Genomic DNA, 17,753 nt, shown 5'->3' on the forward strand with positions numbered 1-17,753 from the left:
AAAGTGGTTGTGAACCCACTCTGACAACTTGCACCTACAGGTAAGCCTAGATTAATAGCTAGATTCAGGTAGGTCGCCGCATCTTTGCGGCGGCGTAGCGTATCGTATTTACACTACGCCGTCGTAAGTTAGCTAGGCAAGTGCTGTATTCACAAAGTACTTGCCTGCTAAGTTACGGCGGAGTAGCGTGAATAGGCCGGCGTAAGCGCGCCGAATTCAAATGAGAATGTGGGGGGCGTGTTTTATGTAGATTAACTGTGACCCGGCATGCGCCGTCCGTGTACATTTACCAGTGTGCATTGCGGCAAAGTACGCCGCAAGGACAAATTGGTTTTGACGTGGACGTAAATTACGTCCAGCCCTTCTCGCGGACGACTTACGCAAACGACGTAAAATTTACAAATTTCGACGCGGGAACGACGGCCAACACTGACTAGGCCAACTATTTGATGGAATAACTTTACGCCTGAAAATGCCTTACGTAAACGGCGTATCTTTACTGCGACGGGCGCACGTACGTTCGTGAATAGGCGTATCTAGTGATTTACATATTCTACGCCGAACGCAATGGCAGCGCCACCTAGCGGCCAGCCTAAATATTGCACCCTAAGATACGACGGCGCAAGACGTTGTATCTTAGATAGGTTTAAGTGTATCTCCGTTTGAGAATGCACTTAAACTTAGGACGGCGCAGATTCCGAGTTAGGTCGGCGTATCTACTGACACGCCGGCCTAACTCTCTCTGAATCTAGCTATAAGGGTTACCTGTAGCTGCAAGAAATATCTCCCAGACCTGCACGTTTAAGGAGATATTTGCAGAAAACACTGCACTGATGTCTACGGCGCATGCGCGCCATAGACAACGGCGCAGGTGCACTGATGAGCGTCCCAGTTTTATGAATGGGATCATGCCGGTCTCGCGCGCATGCGCAGGAGTGACGTCATCGCCCTTCAGCCAGCCGGTGTAGATATTTAGGCAAAGTAAATCTCGGAGGTACTTGTCCTTTAAATATCTCTCCCCTCCCCCCCCTACACCCAGTTGAGTATCTTGTCCTTCTTTGCCTTCTGATAAAATGTAACAATACAAAAACAATGTAACACCCACAGATAATAATAACAGAACACACACCGGATTAAATATGTTATTGTTAATGAACTTTAATTACTGGAATCGCATGACTCTGTGTGGGCTGATCTCCATTATGGAAGAAAAATGTGACCTTCCCGGCCTCTTCTATTCTTCATCAGCAATGTATGATAATAATTATTCCAATAACACTCGGCTACCGCCGTGTAGGAGGAACGGGTAACAATTCTTCACCAACAAAAATGTCAGGAATAAACATTTACACTCAATAAAACTTTTTTATTTTCCAATGAGTCTCCATTCCCCTTCACTCTACATCTGAACACCTTTAATAAGATACACCAGATACAATAATAAGATAAAGAGATACAATAATAAGATACACCAAACACAATAATAAGATAAAGAGATACAATAATAAGATACACCAGATACAATAATAAGATACAATAATAAGATACATCAGATACAATAATAAGATAAAGAGATACAATAATAACATACATCAGATACAATAATAAGATAAAGAGATACAATAATAAGATACACCAGATACAATAATAAGATACATCAGATACAATAATAAGATACACCAGATACAATAATAAGATACACCAGATACAATAATAAGATACATCAGATACAATAATAAGATAACAAGATACAATAATAAGATACACCAGATACAATAATAAGATACACCAGATACAATAATAAGATACATCAGATACAATAATAAGATAACAAGATACAATAATAAGATACATCAGATACAATAATAAGATAAAGAGATACAATAATAAGATACACCAGATACAATAATAAGATAAAGAGATACAATAATAAGATACACCAGATACAAGGGGGCAGATTCGGGTACCTGCGCGCCTAGTTACGGCGGCGCAGCGCATTGTATTTACGCTACGCCGACGCAACTTACAGGAGCAAGTGCAGTATTCACAAAGCACTTGCTCCGTAAGTTGCGGCGGCGTAGCGTAAAGCCTGCGTAATTCAAATGTGGAAGGGGGCGTGTTTTATGCTAATGTGTGATGACCTGTCGTGATTGACGTGTTTTACAAATGGCGCATGCGCCGTCCATGTACATATCCCAGTGTGCATTGCTCTCAAGTACGCCGCAACGACGTATTGGTTTAGACGTGAACGTAAATTACGTCCAGCCCTATACGCGAACGACTTACGCAAACAACGTAAAAAATTCAAAAATCGAAGCGGGAACGACGTCCACACTTAACATTGCGTGCGCCTCATAGAAGCAGGAGCAACGTTACGCCGACAAAGCCTTACGCAAACGACGTAAAAAAACTACCGCCGGGCGCACGTACGTTTGTGAATCGGCGTATCTAGGTAATTTGCATACTCTACGCCGAAAACGACGGGAGCGCCACCTAGCGGCCAGCGTGAGAATGCACCCTAAGATACAACGGCGTAAGAGACTTATTCCAGTCGTATCTTAGGCTAATGTCGGCGTATCTAGCTTTCTGAATACAGAAAGAAGATACGCCGGCGCAGATTTGAATTTACGCGGCGTATCTATAGATACGCCGGCGTAAATTCTCTCTGAATCCGGGCCAAGAATAAGATAAAGAGATACAATAATAAGATACACCAGATAGAATAATTACATACACCAGATACAATAATAAGATAAAGAGATACATCACATTTTACAGGAAAACTGTTGGGATTCGGGGGTTTATTTTTTGAACTTATTAATTTTATACATAAATTTTATTTATTTATTTTTTTATTTTGGCCCAGATTCTCAAAGGCGTTACGACGGCGCAACACCATTTGGCCCCGGGTATCTATGCGACTGATTCTTAGTCACACAGTACAAGCACCTCCCCCACACAGTTAGAAAGCACTTCCTTGGATGGTTTTTCCGCCGGAATTCCGCTCAAGCTTGGCTTCCATACACACGGTCACACAAAAGCTCTCTGAACTTTAGTCCGTCAGGAACGCGGTGACGTACAACACTAGGACGAGCCGAGAAAATGAAGTTCAATGCTTCCGAGCATGCGTCAAATTATTTCTGAGCGTGCGTCAAATTATTTCCGAGCGTGCGTCGGAAATTTTGCGCGTCGGAATTTGATACAGACGATCGGATTTTCCGCTAGTATTTTTTTCCGGCAGAAAATTGGAGAACCAGCTCTCAATCTTTTGCTGGCGGAAATTCTGACAGCAGAAGTCCGATGGAGCCATACACACGGTCGGAATTTCCACCCAAAAGCTCACATCGGACTTTTGCTGTCGGAATTTGCGATCGTGTGTACGCGGCATTAGTGTCCGATTTGTCCGTCGCAAAGTCACAGTCCTGCTAAAAATTGCTGATCGCTGCCATCGCTAGTAAAAGAATAAAATAAATAAAAATAAAATAACTAAATAAAAATGCCAAAAATATATCCCCTATTTTGTAGACACTTTCGCGCAAACCAATCAATATAGGGCCAGATTCTCAGAGGAGATACGACAGCGTATCTCCAGATACGCCGTCGTGTCTCTGAGTTGCGCCGTCGTATCTATGCGCCTGATTCTTAGAATCAGTTACGCATAGATTTCCCTAAGATCCGACAGTAAGTCTCTTACGCCGTCGGATCGTAACTGCATATTTACGCTGGCCGCTAGGGGCGTGTACGCTGATTTACGCGTTGAAATATGTAAATCAGCTAGATACGCGAATTCACGAACGTACGCCCGGCCGACGCAGTACAGTTACGCCGTTTACGTTAGGCTTTTCCCGGCGTATAGTTACCCCTGCTATATGGGGGCGTAAGTGCGGCGTACCAATGTTAAGTAGGGCCGTCGTTCCCGCGACGAAATTTGAAAATTTTACGTCGTTTGCGTAACTCGTCCGTGAATGGGGCTGGACGTATTTTACGTTCACGTCAAAACCTTACGGCGTATTAGGAGCAATGCACACTGGGAGATTTCCACGGACGGCACATGCGCCGTTCGTGAAAAACGTCAATCACGTCGGGTCACACGTTATTTACATAAAACACGCCCCCCTGTTTCAAATTTGAATTAGGCGGGCTTACCCCGGCCGATTTACGCTACGCCGCCACAACTTACGGAGCAAGTGCTTTGAGAATACAGCACTTGCCCGTCTAAGTTGCGGAGGCGTAACGTAAATTGGATACGTTACGCCGCCGCAAAGATACGCTGCTGTACAAGAATCTGGCCCATAGGCTTTTTGTGATTTTTTTTTTTTTTACCAGAAATATGTAGCAGAATACATATTGGCCTAAATGTTTTTATTTTTCCTTGGATATGTTTTATAGCAGAAAGTAAAAAGAAGGATTTCATATGGCGCATCCTCGGGATTTTGTATCCGGGGATGAAAGTTTCCAGTTACAAATTTTCCTGACCCAAGACTGTACTTGGAAAGGAAGAATCATCTTCAATTATGTATGTTGTCATTATCTGGCTGGCAGGACTCCGATGGGGTTCCGGGACCTCGTGTCATTCCATGGCACCGGCGGGTATTGTGACATCACAGGTGACTCCGGCCTCCCGCTGAGACCCCATGGGGTTCCCGGGCCACAGCCAGCTGGTGAAATGCCATTTCTACTGACCTTGGTGCTAATTAGAGTTGAAGCCGGAGGAAGAGAATCTAGAATTAATTATTAATGTTCAACTAGCAGCTGGGGAACAGCGTGGTGCCACTGTGCCAGTCCCCAGCTGCCAGACGTCATTCACCACCCCCTGCTGTCTGGGCACCTTGCTAACTTCTGCTGTGCGGAGGGAGAATACAGCATGCACACTAAATCCTTTATTAAAAGTTGAACTCCAGGGGCTAGATTCAGATAGGTCAGCGGATCTTTAGATCTGATTTACGATCCGCCGGCGCAAGTTTTTGAGGCAAGTGCTTTATTCAGAAAGCACTTGCCTCTAAAGTTGCGCCGGTGGATCGTAAATCCCCCGGCGGAATTCAAATTCCGTGGCTAGGGGGTGTGTAACATTTAAATCAGGCGTCGTCCGCTAAATTTCCCAGCGTGCATTGCTCCAAATGACGTCGCTAGGACGTCATTGGTTTCGACGTGAACGTAAATTACGTCCATCCGTATTCGCGGACGACTTACGCAAACAACGTAAAAAATTCAAAATTCAACCCGGGAACGACGGCCATACTTAACATAGGATACGCCGCATATAGCAGGGGTAACTATACGCCGGAAAAAGCCAAACGCAAATGACGTAAAAAAAATGCGCCGGGCGGTCGTTCGTTTCTGAATCGGCGGAAATCCTCATTTGCATATTCGTCACGTAAAAAAAAACAAACGCCACCTAGCGGCCGGCCTGGAATTGCAGCCTAAGATCCAACGGTGTAAGTCACTTACACCTGTCAGATCTTAGGGAGATCTATGCGGAACGAATCAGGCGCATAGATACGACGGACGGAACTCAGAGATACGACGGCGTATCAGGAGATACGCCGTCGTATCTCTATCTGAATCCGGGCCCATGTGAACAACTAAATACACAAAGGAGATACATACGGTATATGGGGGCTGTTTACCTGCCGAAGGAGTTGTAAAATAATGCAATCGCTGCAACTTAGCCCCAAAGAAGTCGAAGAACCCAAAACGCATTGGTTGTATTTTTTACCATGAACCCAGGATTGTGTAAAAACGAAAAATCCTACAGATCTTCTTTAATGATGCTCCTCACTCACCAACACATCTCCTATGCTTTTGAAGGGACAACCCACCAAGGGTCTCTCCAAGAGTGGCAGGCCCGTCGCGATAAAGCAAGCAAACCAAGCAATTGCTTGGGGCCCCCGAGCTGGCCTGGGGCCCCAAGCAGGGCCCTTGCCGCGCTTCCTATAAATGCTGCAGCCACCTGAGCGCTCTGTAGAGAGCCTCAGGCGTCTGCAGCACTGCTGCCTCTCTCGTCACATCTTCCCCTTCCCTGTAGCGTGACCGAGCTCCTCTTCCTTCCTCCTGTCAGTCCGGCCGGGTACCGCGCGGTACAGGAGATTCAGTTTCCTGTTCCCGGCCGGACTGACAGGAAGTGCACACTGAGTGCTCACTTCAGTCTGGCCGGGAACAGGAAACGGAACCTCCTGCCACACGGTACGGTAGGGAGGGGAGGGGGTAAAAAGAACATAGGGAGGGAGGGGGGGGAGTAAAAAAAAACATAGGGAGGGCGAGTGTACAGTTTGGACCATGGGTGTCCGCTGAACTTTTTTCAGGGGGGGCATCATTTTAAGGTCATTTCCTTTTGTAACCCCCCCCCCCCCCCAGCAGAGCGCTTGCATGCTGGGGGCTTTAGCATGGTGTCTGTGGACACGCTGGGGCCGCCACTCTTAAGGGACTACATTTCCCATGATGCCCCCAGTCCCCAGAGTCTTCTGATTGGCCCTCTGCTGTGGCCAATCATGGCGAGGAAAACAGGAAGCAAGTTGGAGGCATGGCGAATCCAATTAGAGCCGCTCTCTTTCTTCTAGCTCCAGCTGACAGAAAGGGGGAGGCGGGTGATCGGGGGAGATATACAGTACAGACAGCCCGCGGCTCTCCTCTCCCTGTCACAGAGCCGCTGCCGAGTTCTCTGGTAAATAGAGCCGCTGCCGAGTTCTCTGGTAAATAGAGCCGCTGCCGAGTTCTCTGGTAAATAGAGCAGCGGCGCTGTGACAGGGAGAGGAGAGCCGCGGGCTGTCTGTACTGTATATCTCCCCGATCGCCCCCTCCCCCTCTCTTTCAGCTAAAGCTAGAAGAGAGAGAGAGAGCGGCTCTAATTGAATTAGTTGTGCCGCCACCTTGCTTCCTGCCCGCTGTTTCCTCAATGAGAATCATGGCACTGATTTCTAGGGGGGGGGCAAACGCCCTCCCTTGCCCTATGGAGCGGACGCCCATGGTGTGGACATTGAACTTTCTCAACTCTCATCTACCACCTTGGACGGCGAGGAAATAGAGGTAACATGCCGCCCGAAAGTATCCAGCAGCTCCTTCGGGGGTAGTGCTACTTAGTGTATATCTGATGATCCACATCCCACCAAAAAGAGAGCCCAGCCGGCAATCTCATTTCCATTACTACCTTCTGGCTGCTTACTTTTTGTGAAGAATAATGGAGAGCAAGATGTGTATTTGTATACTTATTAAGTGCGGACTGTGAAATAAAAGAGTCTCATTGCTTCATAAATCATTTTTTTTAAGAAAACTTTATTTTATTGTATTTTGCTGGGAAATCTACCAAGCCGCCCGAGGAGGAGATTAATCAATTCTGGAAAATGATCTGATGGGTGACATTTTGCAAAACAGCACTTTGACTTGATCTATGGAAACGCTTAAATTCCTCGCTTTTTTCATCAGTAATATTTCCCACAGCGGTGAGAGACTTTTGTTCATAAATCGTTTATTTTGCCACACAAAGATGACAAATGGGTGTTTGTGTCGTCCCTTCTCCTCCCTCCCTCCCTCTCCCGCTGCAAAGTGAAGCTCGCGGACACTGAAAATGATTTTATTCTTAACAGGGTCTGGTCAGGGCCGATCCACCCTATAGGCTCACTAAGCAAGCCGCTTAGGGCCCCCAAAAAGCTCCATGGGGCCCGCCTGGTGAGAAGTAATTTTCGGCCCTCTCAACTCGCTGGCTGCATGGGAGAAGAGGTAAGAAGTCAGCACCCCCCGCTTCTCACTGTAATGTAAGATGTCAGTTTAATGTGACATGTCACTGTCGGCAGTATGCCCCTCCCCCTCCAGCTTCTTAAAGGAACAATAAAGGCAAAGTTTTTTTTTTTTTTTAAATAACAAACATGTTATACTTACCTCCACTGTGCAGCTCGTTTTGCACAGAGTGTCCCCTAACCCTGTCTTCTGGGGTCCCTCGGCGGCAGTCTCGGCTCCTCCTCGCAAAAGCTTTCCACCTTCATGCGAGCTTGCATGGTGGAAAGCCTTTGCGAGCGCGCTCCCGCGATACAGTGGCGGGCATAGCCGCCGACTGTATCACTTGGCTCCGCCCCCCGGGGCGAGGCTTCATCCGCTGTGATTGACAGCAGCGCCAGCCAGCCAAAAATGTGGAACAGACTCCCTCCAGAGGTGGTTCTGGCCAGATCAGTAGATTGCTTTAAAAAAAGGTCTGAATTCTTTCCTAAATGTACAAAAAATAACTGGGTACTGACATTTATAGGTGAAGTTGATCTGGGCAAAATCCGATAGCCTCTCGGGGGGATCAGGAAGGAATTTTTTCCCCTGCTGTAGCAAATTGGATCTCATGCTCTGCTGGGGTTTCTCACCTTCCTCTGGATCAACTGTGGGTGAAGGATTGTGTATATTTCCTTTATGGATGCAAACACATCTTGACCTCTTTATGCAGCCAGTGAAGTTCTACTATCTGGTGAGTTTTCACGTTGAGTGTTTGGTGGCGGTTGGTTTTATTATAGATATTGACATTGCGGTGCATCCATAGAGGGCGCAGGAGGGGCTACATTGGCGGCAATTGATGGAGCAGACTGGTGGCAATTGATGGGGCACACTGGCGACAATTGATGGGAACAATGGCGGCAATTGATTGGGCACAGTGGTGGCAATTGATGGGCACAGTGGTGGCAATTGATGGGGCACACTGGCGGCAATTGATGGGAACAATGGCAGCAATTGATTGGGCACAGTGGTGGCAATTGATGGGCACAGTGGTGGCAATTGATGGGCACAGTGGGGGCATTGCGATGGGCACACTGGCAGCAATTGATGGGCACACTGGCGGCAATTGATGGGCACACTAGCAGCAAGTGATTGGCATACTGGCAGCAATTGATTGGCACACTGGCGGCGATTTGCACACTGGTGGCAATTGATGGGCACAGTCAATGATGTATCTTGGCCTAGGCCAACAAGGCCCAGGCCTAGGGCAGCACTTTGCAGGGGGGCAGCACGAAAAGAGTCCCCGTAGTCTTGGGGCGGACTGGGCCAGGAGGCAAATCAGTCTAGTGCCCCCATAAAGCGACCACACTACTGTCGGTATAATAATACTGGCAGGGCCACCATCGGGGGAGGGGGGCAGCCCATACACATGAAGGAGGCTAGGGAGGCAGACCCCAACCAATGAGTTGTGTGGGCGGGGGGCGTTCCGCAACTGGGGGGCGGGGCTTTGCGTTGCTTCTAGTTTTGACTGTTCTATCATAACAGTAGACCTCCCACCTGAGTTCTCAGCTAGAGAGAGACAGATGCCATGTCAGGAGGCTAAAAACTGTCAAACAGTCAGCTGACGAGCTCCATAGCAAGACAGGAAGTCAGAGTAAATCCCTGCAAATTAGGGGACACTACTGCCCCCCCAAGGCCCTCAGAACTAGTGTCCCAACTGGAAAATGTCAGGGCAGGTCTTAAATGGGGGTGTGGCCTTGACAGGAAAGGGTGGGAAGGGGTGGGTCATATTTAAATTAGGGGGGTGCACGAGTTTCGTCAGGCCTAGGGCAGCACAAAACCTAAATACACCACTGGGCACAGTGGTGGCAATTGCATGGGCACAGTGGGGGCATTGCGATGGGCACAGTAGTGGCAATTGATGGGCACACTGGCAGCAATTGATGGGTATAGTAGCTGCGTTTCATGGCACAGTGGCAACAATTTATGGGTACAGTGGCTGCGCTTGATGGGCACAGTGGCTGCGCTCGATGGGCACAGTGGCTACGCTTGATGTTTTTTTTTATTTTATTTTTTTAGTTTGTTTGCGCCCCCCTGCCAAAAAAATTGAGCACCAGCCGCCACTGGATATCGGGCGATTTGTAAAATGTTATGATTGAAATGTCACTATGGATATGGACATTGGGTGTGGTATGCACCATCTGTAATAGACTCATTCTGTCTCCAGCTAAACTGCCCCCACCACCCCCCAAAGAATTGTAAATTTTGGGTAGACCGTCCCTTTAAGACTAAGAAAATAAGGAAAGACTTGCTGCTCTTTTTAATTTTTACATGGAGCGATCGATCATTTATCAAAGGAACACAAGCGCGACAGACGATAGAAGCTTGTGTTTTGTTTTCTGTCCCTGACACTGATACACGACCATCCTGAATATTCAAACAAGAACTTCTATCAAAGTCTCCATTCAGCACTCACAACGAAACAGAATAAAACCATTTGTCAGGAGAAAAAAAAATCTGTTTTTTACTTTTCGATAGGCGCCGCTGTAATTTTTTATATTTTTTTCTCCATTGATAAATCTTGCAAGGTAATTTTCGGTGAGTTTTGGAGCCGATAGACTTGATAAATGGCGCAGCTTCTCCGACTTCATTTCAATATCCCCCGATAATTCTCCCAGCCAAATCTAAGAGGCTTGATTAAATCTTTTGCTTGTCACAGCTGCGAGCGGGTTTTTTTTATTTTTGTTTTTTTTTATCTTTAAAATTACTTTATCCCTGAGAAAACTTGTTTTGTGCCGCGATACGGAGGCTCCGGCGAATACGTTTTGTCTGCGGAGGTGTTATGGAGACGTGAAAAATACATAATCATTATCTAAATCTTTTAGCTTGCAGAAGGTTTACCATCAATTACCGCTGCTAAAAAAAAAAAAATGATCTTGCAAGGAGCAAACAGCTGAATTTGTAATCACTTTTATTAAAGGTAGTATGTTAACTTATTGTGTTTTTAGATGTTTAAAAAAAAAAATGTAATCAGCAGTCTGCATTAACTAGTTGCAGACTTTGGGTGTGCTACACACGTCCAAAATAAATAGGACATCGTATGCAGGATGTGTGTAGCACATCCCAGTGGCGGCTGGTGCTCAAAATTTTTGGGGGGGCGCAAACGGAAAAAAAATTGCAGCCTCACTGGGCTAGATTCAGATAGATTAGCAGATCTTTAGATCCGCGTAATCTATCTGATTTACGATCCGCCGGCGCAAATTTGAGAGGCTAATGCAGTATTCAGAAAGCACTTACCTCGAAACTTGCGCCGGCGGATCGTAAATCCCCCGGGGGAATTCAAATTCCGCGGCTAGGGGGAGTGTAGTATTTAAATCAGGCGCGTCCCCGCGCCGTCCGCAAATTTTCCCGTAATGCATTGCTCCCAATGACGTCGCTAGGACGTCATTGGTTTCGACGGGAACGTAAATTACGTCCATCCGTATTCGCGACCGACTTACGCAATTGACGTAAAAAATTCAAAACTCGGCGCGGGAACGACGGCCATACTTAACATAGGATACGCCGCATATAGCAGGGGTAACTATCCGCCGGAAAAAGCCGAACGCAAACGACGTAAAAAAAAAGCGACGGGCGGGCGTTCGTTTCTGAATCGGCTGATCTCCTCATTTGCATATTCGTCGCGTATACAAATGGAAGCGCCACCTAGCGGCCGACGGGAGATTGGAGATAAGTCACTTACACCTGTCGGATCTAAGAGAGATCTATGCGTAACTGATTCTTATGAATCAGGCGCATAGATCTGACGGCCGGACTCAGAGATACGACGGTGTATCAGGAGATACGCCGTCGTATCTCTATCTGAATCTCCCCCAGTGTGCCCATCAAATGCAGCCACTGTGCCATCAATTGTCACCACTGTTCCATGCCATCAAACACAGCCACTGTGCCATCAATTGTCACCACTGTTGCATGCCATCAAACGCAGCCACTGTGCCATCAATTCGCACCACTGTGCCATGCCATCAAATGCAGTCACTATGCCATGCCATCAAATGCAGCCACTGTGCCATGAATTGTCACCACTGTTCCATGCCATCAAATGCAGTCACTATGCCATGCCATCAAACGCAGCCACTGTGCCATCAATTCGCACCACTGTGCCATGCCATTAAACGCAGCCACTGTGCCATGCCATCAAACGCAGCCACTGTGCCATCAATTGTCACAATTGTGCCATGCCATCAAACGCAGCCACTGTGCCATGCCATCAAACACAGCCACTGTGCCATCAATTTTCGCCACTGTGCCCATTGATGTCACTGTGCCCTTTAATTGTCGCCACTGTGCCCATTCATGCCGCTGTGCCAATTGTCCCCACTGTGCCCATTGTCCCCACTGTGCTTATTGTCGCCACTGTGCCTATTGATGTCACTGTGCCCTTCGTCGACCACTGTGCCCTGTAAAAACTTACCTTTACTGGAGTCAGTCATCCACGTCCTCGACCCTCAATGTCTTCTCCCGCCCTCGATGACGCTTCAGCCAATCAGGTTACCGGTAGTCAGAACCGGCCAACCTGATTGGCTGAGACGTTTGTCAGTCTTATCCAAGGAACGCACCCCCCATGCGTTCCGAGGATAAGCTTCTGGGGACCCGAGGGCTGTACTCGGAAAGCCTATCAGAGCCTATCAGAGCACCTGTGGCCAGGTGACAAGTGCACCCTGTTGGGGTCAGGGATGCACCACAGGATAGTGAACCCTATGGCCGACTGCTGCGATTAGAGAGGAAGGGTGAACCCAAGATCGCCCAGGGCGCAGAGTCTAAGACCCAGCTTTGTGTTCACCAGAGCCTCTAGTGGTGAGGATGGCCTTCGCTGCAGCTGGATCCAGGTCGCGACCCCTGGGATCCCCTAGGTCACGCTCCGCAGGGAGAGAGGGGAAGCAGCAAGCAGGACAAGCGGTAGTGATGGGTAAGCTGAGGTCAGGGCAACAGGCAGACAAGGGTAACTGAGGGAAAGGCAAAAGGTCAGGATCACAGGCAAACAGGAGAAGTCAGGGACGAGCCAAAAACGGTACACAGGAAGATAATCGTAGCACACTGCAGACAGGAACTAAATCTAACAACACGGTTGAACAGCAAGGCAGACTAGCAGTGCAGTGGTTAATATAGGCTTCCTGGGATGGCCTAGGGTGGAGCAATACAGGGAGGAAGGTGATAAAAGACAGTCAGAAGGAGGGTCAGGCCTCTAATGAACACATGGAGATCAGGTAAGCTGCCAGACTTTATTGCATATCCATGACAACCAGGGATTTTTCTGCACCACACGGGGTGATAAGGGTGTGCCCAGGCACACCTGGCACACCCTGTGCGCACACCTATAGTGCTGACTCCTGTCGTCCAGGCAGTCATAGCGACTAAAGGAGAAGGCCTGGACCTTTGCTTCATTTGCTCATGTCCAAAACCCTGTTCCCCTTTCACCAATGGTAACTCTACCCTATGGAAATATACGAGTCATGGAAGTTTCTGTATGAAATGTGTTTCTTTGTTATAATACTGAAATCATGTTCAAATTCGAATTTAGGTAATCTAATCGCCCTGATGAAGATTGCGATTTTTTTGTTTATTGAAACGCGTTGGGATGTCTTTTTGGCAGAATAAACATTGAGGACCATGTGCCTGACTGGGCAGGATGACAGACGGGCCACAATACTCAGCAGCACTTACAGGGGTACCGCTACGTTAGTATAAAGACAATTTATTCCTTATACAAACTAATACCTGCCTACCTATCAGGGTTATCACTGTTTTTGTGTCATATTGGGGTTGTAATGTCTCAGTCTATATCAGAAATGGGCAAACTACGGCCCGCTGGCCTTATACGGGCCGGCGGACCTTTTCATCCGGCCCCCCGAGCGCTGACTAACAAGTCTGTGTATGACAGCCGCCGAGCTCCGCCGAGTGCCGAGCTCCGCCCAGTGTGGCCGAGAGACATTGCGGGTCCCGCCTTCTGGAGCCTGCAGAGCCTATGATGGACGTCCCACTGCTCCAATCTCGGGACCGCGGGACGTGTGACGTCCATCATAGGCGCTGCAAGCTCAGAAGGCGGGAATTACAATGCCGCACGCCGCACCATGCCACATCCCTGCTGAGCTCCCTGCTCGGCGCTCGGTTTGGTGCTCACCTCGCTCTCCTCCTCCTCGGCACCTAAACCTCCTCGGCTCATAAACCTCCTCTGGCAAATGGCTGCATGCATCTCTCTGACAGGCACATTGGACACGGTGGCGCCGCACACCCCACCCCCCAGCCGGCTAATGACAGTGCTGCGGTAGGTCAGTGATTTAATTAACCATGTCAGCAAATGTTAAATCCCTGTTATCCAAAGCCGGTACTAAAGTATGTCGTGCAATGGTGACCCCCATGCTAATATCTCATATTCTGTCAAGGTGGGGGACTCCCCCCCCCCCCACCTTGACAGAATATGAGATATTAGCATGGGGGTCAGTGATTGTGCATGTAAGTCATGTCTGTGCATGTAGCTCATGTCTGTGCATTTAGGTCATGTCTGTGCATGTAGGTCATGTCTGTGCATGTAGCTCATGTCTGTGCATGTATGTCATGTCTGTGCATGTAGCTCATGTCTGTGCATGTAGGTCACGTTACTGCATGTAAAAGGGAGACCAACAACACTGTTCCCACTAAAATTGAAGGTACTATTTTATGAAAGAAATACATTGCATAAAAGTTTTGTAAAATAACTATTTTTATGTGCTTTTCTACCTTAAATTAATCTAAACATTTAATGTTACAAATTTAAATTTTATTTATATTAATTCACACATACACACCGTCTATCTACTCTTGGTGCGGCCCTCGAGTCAAAAAGTTTGCCCACCCCTGGTCTATATATATATATATATATATATATATATATATATATACATACACACACGTGTTTGAGCTTTGGGGTGCACACCTATGATACTTCCTCCTCGGATAAAAAAATGTGCACAATTATCTGAAAAAAAATCTGCTTCCTTCAGGTCTTTGAACTCATCAACCAGTTAATCTAAAGTAGGAACTTCCTCGGGTTGCCGTATAGTGGAGATCAGGTCAGGACTCACCGCTGCAGATTCTAATAACAGGGTCATTTTTTTTCATCTAAAAACCTATTTATTATATCACAGTCGCTGCCTTTGGCACCTTTGCTTTGTGTGGAAGCAACGCGGTATAATTTAGCACCTTCGGATTTCATACACAGGTCAGGCTTATTTCAGAAGACAGAGTGGAGATTTTCAAGGGAAATAATTGATGCCCCGGGGAACGGGAATCTCAATTCTTAGGAAACTCTTTCGCATTCCATGAATTCGCTGAAAGAACCAAGGACTCGGCTGCAAAAGAATAACACATTTTTTTTTTTTCAAGTGTTCAGCTTTACTTTATTTTTTATCTTTTTATTATATTTAGTAGAGGTGCACCAAAATGGAAATTTCAGAACCGAAACGAAACCGAAATAAAAAAAAATGTCAGGCCGAAACCGAAACCGAAAATTACTTTTCTTTTTTTTTTTTAAATAATAATTTGATAAAACACCACCCCCACCTCCTGCCACAATCACATCCTGCCCCCACCACCCCTTGCCACCATCACCTCCTGCCAGCTCTTGACTCCATCACCTCCTGCTCTCACCACCACCTCCTGCTACAATCGACTCTTGCCACCATTACCTCCTGCCCCACCACCTCCTGCCAGCATTAACTTCTGCCACCATAACCTCACCCACCTCCTGCCACAGTGCCACCATTACCTTTTCCACCATCACCTCATGCCCCCACCACCTCCTGCCTGCATTACCTTCTGCCACCATAACCTCACCCACCTCCTGCCACGGTGCCACCATAACCTTTTCCACCATCACCTCATGCCCCCACCACCTCCTGCCTGCATTACCTTCTGCCACCATAACCTCACCCACCTCCTGCCATGGTGCCACCATAACCTTTTCCACCATCACCTCATGCCCCCACCACCTCCTGCCTGCATTACCTTCTGCCACCATAACCTCACCCACCTCCTGCCACGGTGCCACCATTACCTTTTCCACCATCACCTCATGCCCCCACCATCTCCTGCCTGCATTACCTTCTGCCACCATCACCTCACCCACCTCCTTGGCTTTTCTCTCCTTCATAAATGGACACCTAAGTTCAGACTTGTAACTGAAAAGTAGCCCAGATCACTTTTTGCACATATTATCAGGAGTTTAGGAGGCAATCCCAGCTTATTTTTTTGTTGAAGGACATTTTTCAATGGGACAAATAAGCCACCGCCACAAGCCAAACGCCTGATAGTGCCGCAGTCCCATTGTCATCTTTGACAGCCTGTCACCGTGATGCGTCACTTTAAATTTGCTGTAATTCAAGGCGTACGAACTAGACATGTGCAGACTGGAATATTTCGTTTCGTTTTTTCGTTTGGTGGGGGTGGGTCAGCCACGCCCTGTGACCTTTGACCTCTGGGAACCCGCCTTCTGACCTTTGGAGGAGGTCCCTGTTCCAATTCCTGAGTAATAGCCATATTCTTCAATGGGAAACCCTAACCCCAACCCTAACCCCTAACCCTAACCCTAACCCCAACCCTAAGCCCTTAACCCTAACTATAAACCCTAACCCTTAACCCTAACCCCAACCCTAAGCCTTAACCCTAACTATAGCCCCTAACCCTAACCCTTAACCCTAACCCCTAACCCTCAAGGGTTGAGGACCACTGGTCTTGGCTATATTATTTTCTTGCATTTTGTCTTAAAAAATTATAATATCATTTCAAATTAAAATATAAATAACTCTACGATTTTTAAAATGTATTTATTTATTTTTATTTTTCAATGAATTAAAAAAAAATGCGTTGTGGTCAAATAAATGTTTATTTTTATTTATTTTTTCCTTTTATACAAATCACATATGATATGTTTTTTTTATTTTTTTTTGTAAATAGATGTAATTGTAAATGTTTCTTTAAAAAAAAAAAAAAAAAAAAAAAATTCACAAGGCTTTATATTCCCCCCCCCCCCCCCAAAAAAAAATAACAATTTTGAAATATATATAGATTTATTTAAACTTTCCTTTAAAGCGGAGGTCCAGTTGTAAAAAAAATTTTTTAAAGTCATTAGCTACAAACACTGTAACTGCTGACTTTTAATAAGCACACTTACTTGTCCAGGGTGCCCGCGATGTCGGCCACCCGAAGGCCGACCCGTCCATCGGATTGTGTCCCGGCGCCGCCATTTGAATTAAGGGAAACAGGCAGTGGAGCCCTGCCCGTTTTCTACTGCGCATGCGCGCGTGAATGGCCGGCTGTCTTCTGGGACACACACACATACAGGTCCCATGAGACAGCGCGCCCAAATGTCCCAAAAGACAACGCGAGGGAGGAGAAGAATGAAGACTACCGCGGAATAGGAAGTGGCAGATTAGGACGATCTGCCTAGCAACAGCCATTTCTGGTAAGTATAGAAAAAAAACAAAACATTTTTTTTTTTAAAATTTTGGCGCCTTTTTGTCCAAAAAATTTTTGGGTGGACCTCCGCTTTAACCTGTCACTTTTGGACAGCGGATGCACTTTTGTGAGCCATCCATTATTTTGGGGATTGTACGTTAACCTAACCGGTTTAGTATCATACATTTAAGGGCAAGCAGAGGCGGCTCTTTAATCAGGCAAATTAGGCGGTCGTCTAAGGCCTCGCACTCACAGGGGCCTCATGGCCGCCTAACTTGCCCAATGCATTACCCCAGTTTTGAGGGGACACCACCACCTTGTCACATCAATGATCCAGCATGCCCTCAGTCAATGACGTCTCAAGCGGGCGGGTTTACCAGGTAACATCACCAGGTGGCCCCCGCCCCTTAGTTGTTAAAGAGCAGGATCTGGGGGCCGCCTTGTTAAAGGGGGCTTCCAGATTCCAAAAAGCCCCTGCCCACAGACCCCCACAACCACCGACCAGGGTTGTGGGGAAGAGGCTCTTGTCCTTGAATCATTTTTCCCATCATGGGTGTGAGTGGGGGCCCCATGTC

Source organism: Rana temporaria, chromosome 11, assembly GCF_905171775.1.
Source record: "Rana temporaria chromosome 11, aRanTem1.1, whole genome shotgun sequence".
Lineage (NCBI taxonomy): Eukaryota > Metazoa > Chordata > Amphibia > Anura > Ranidae > Rana > Rana temporaria.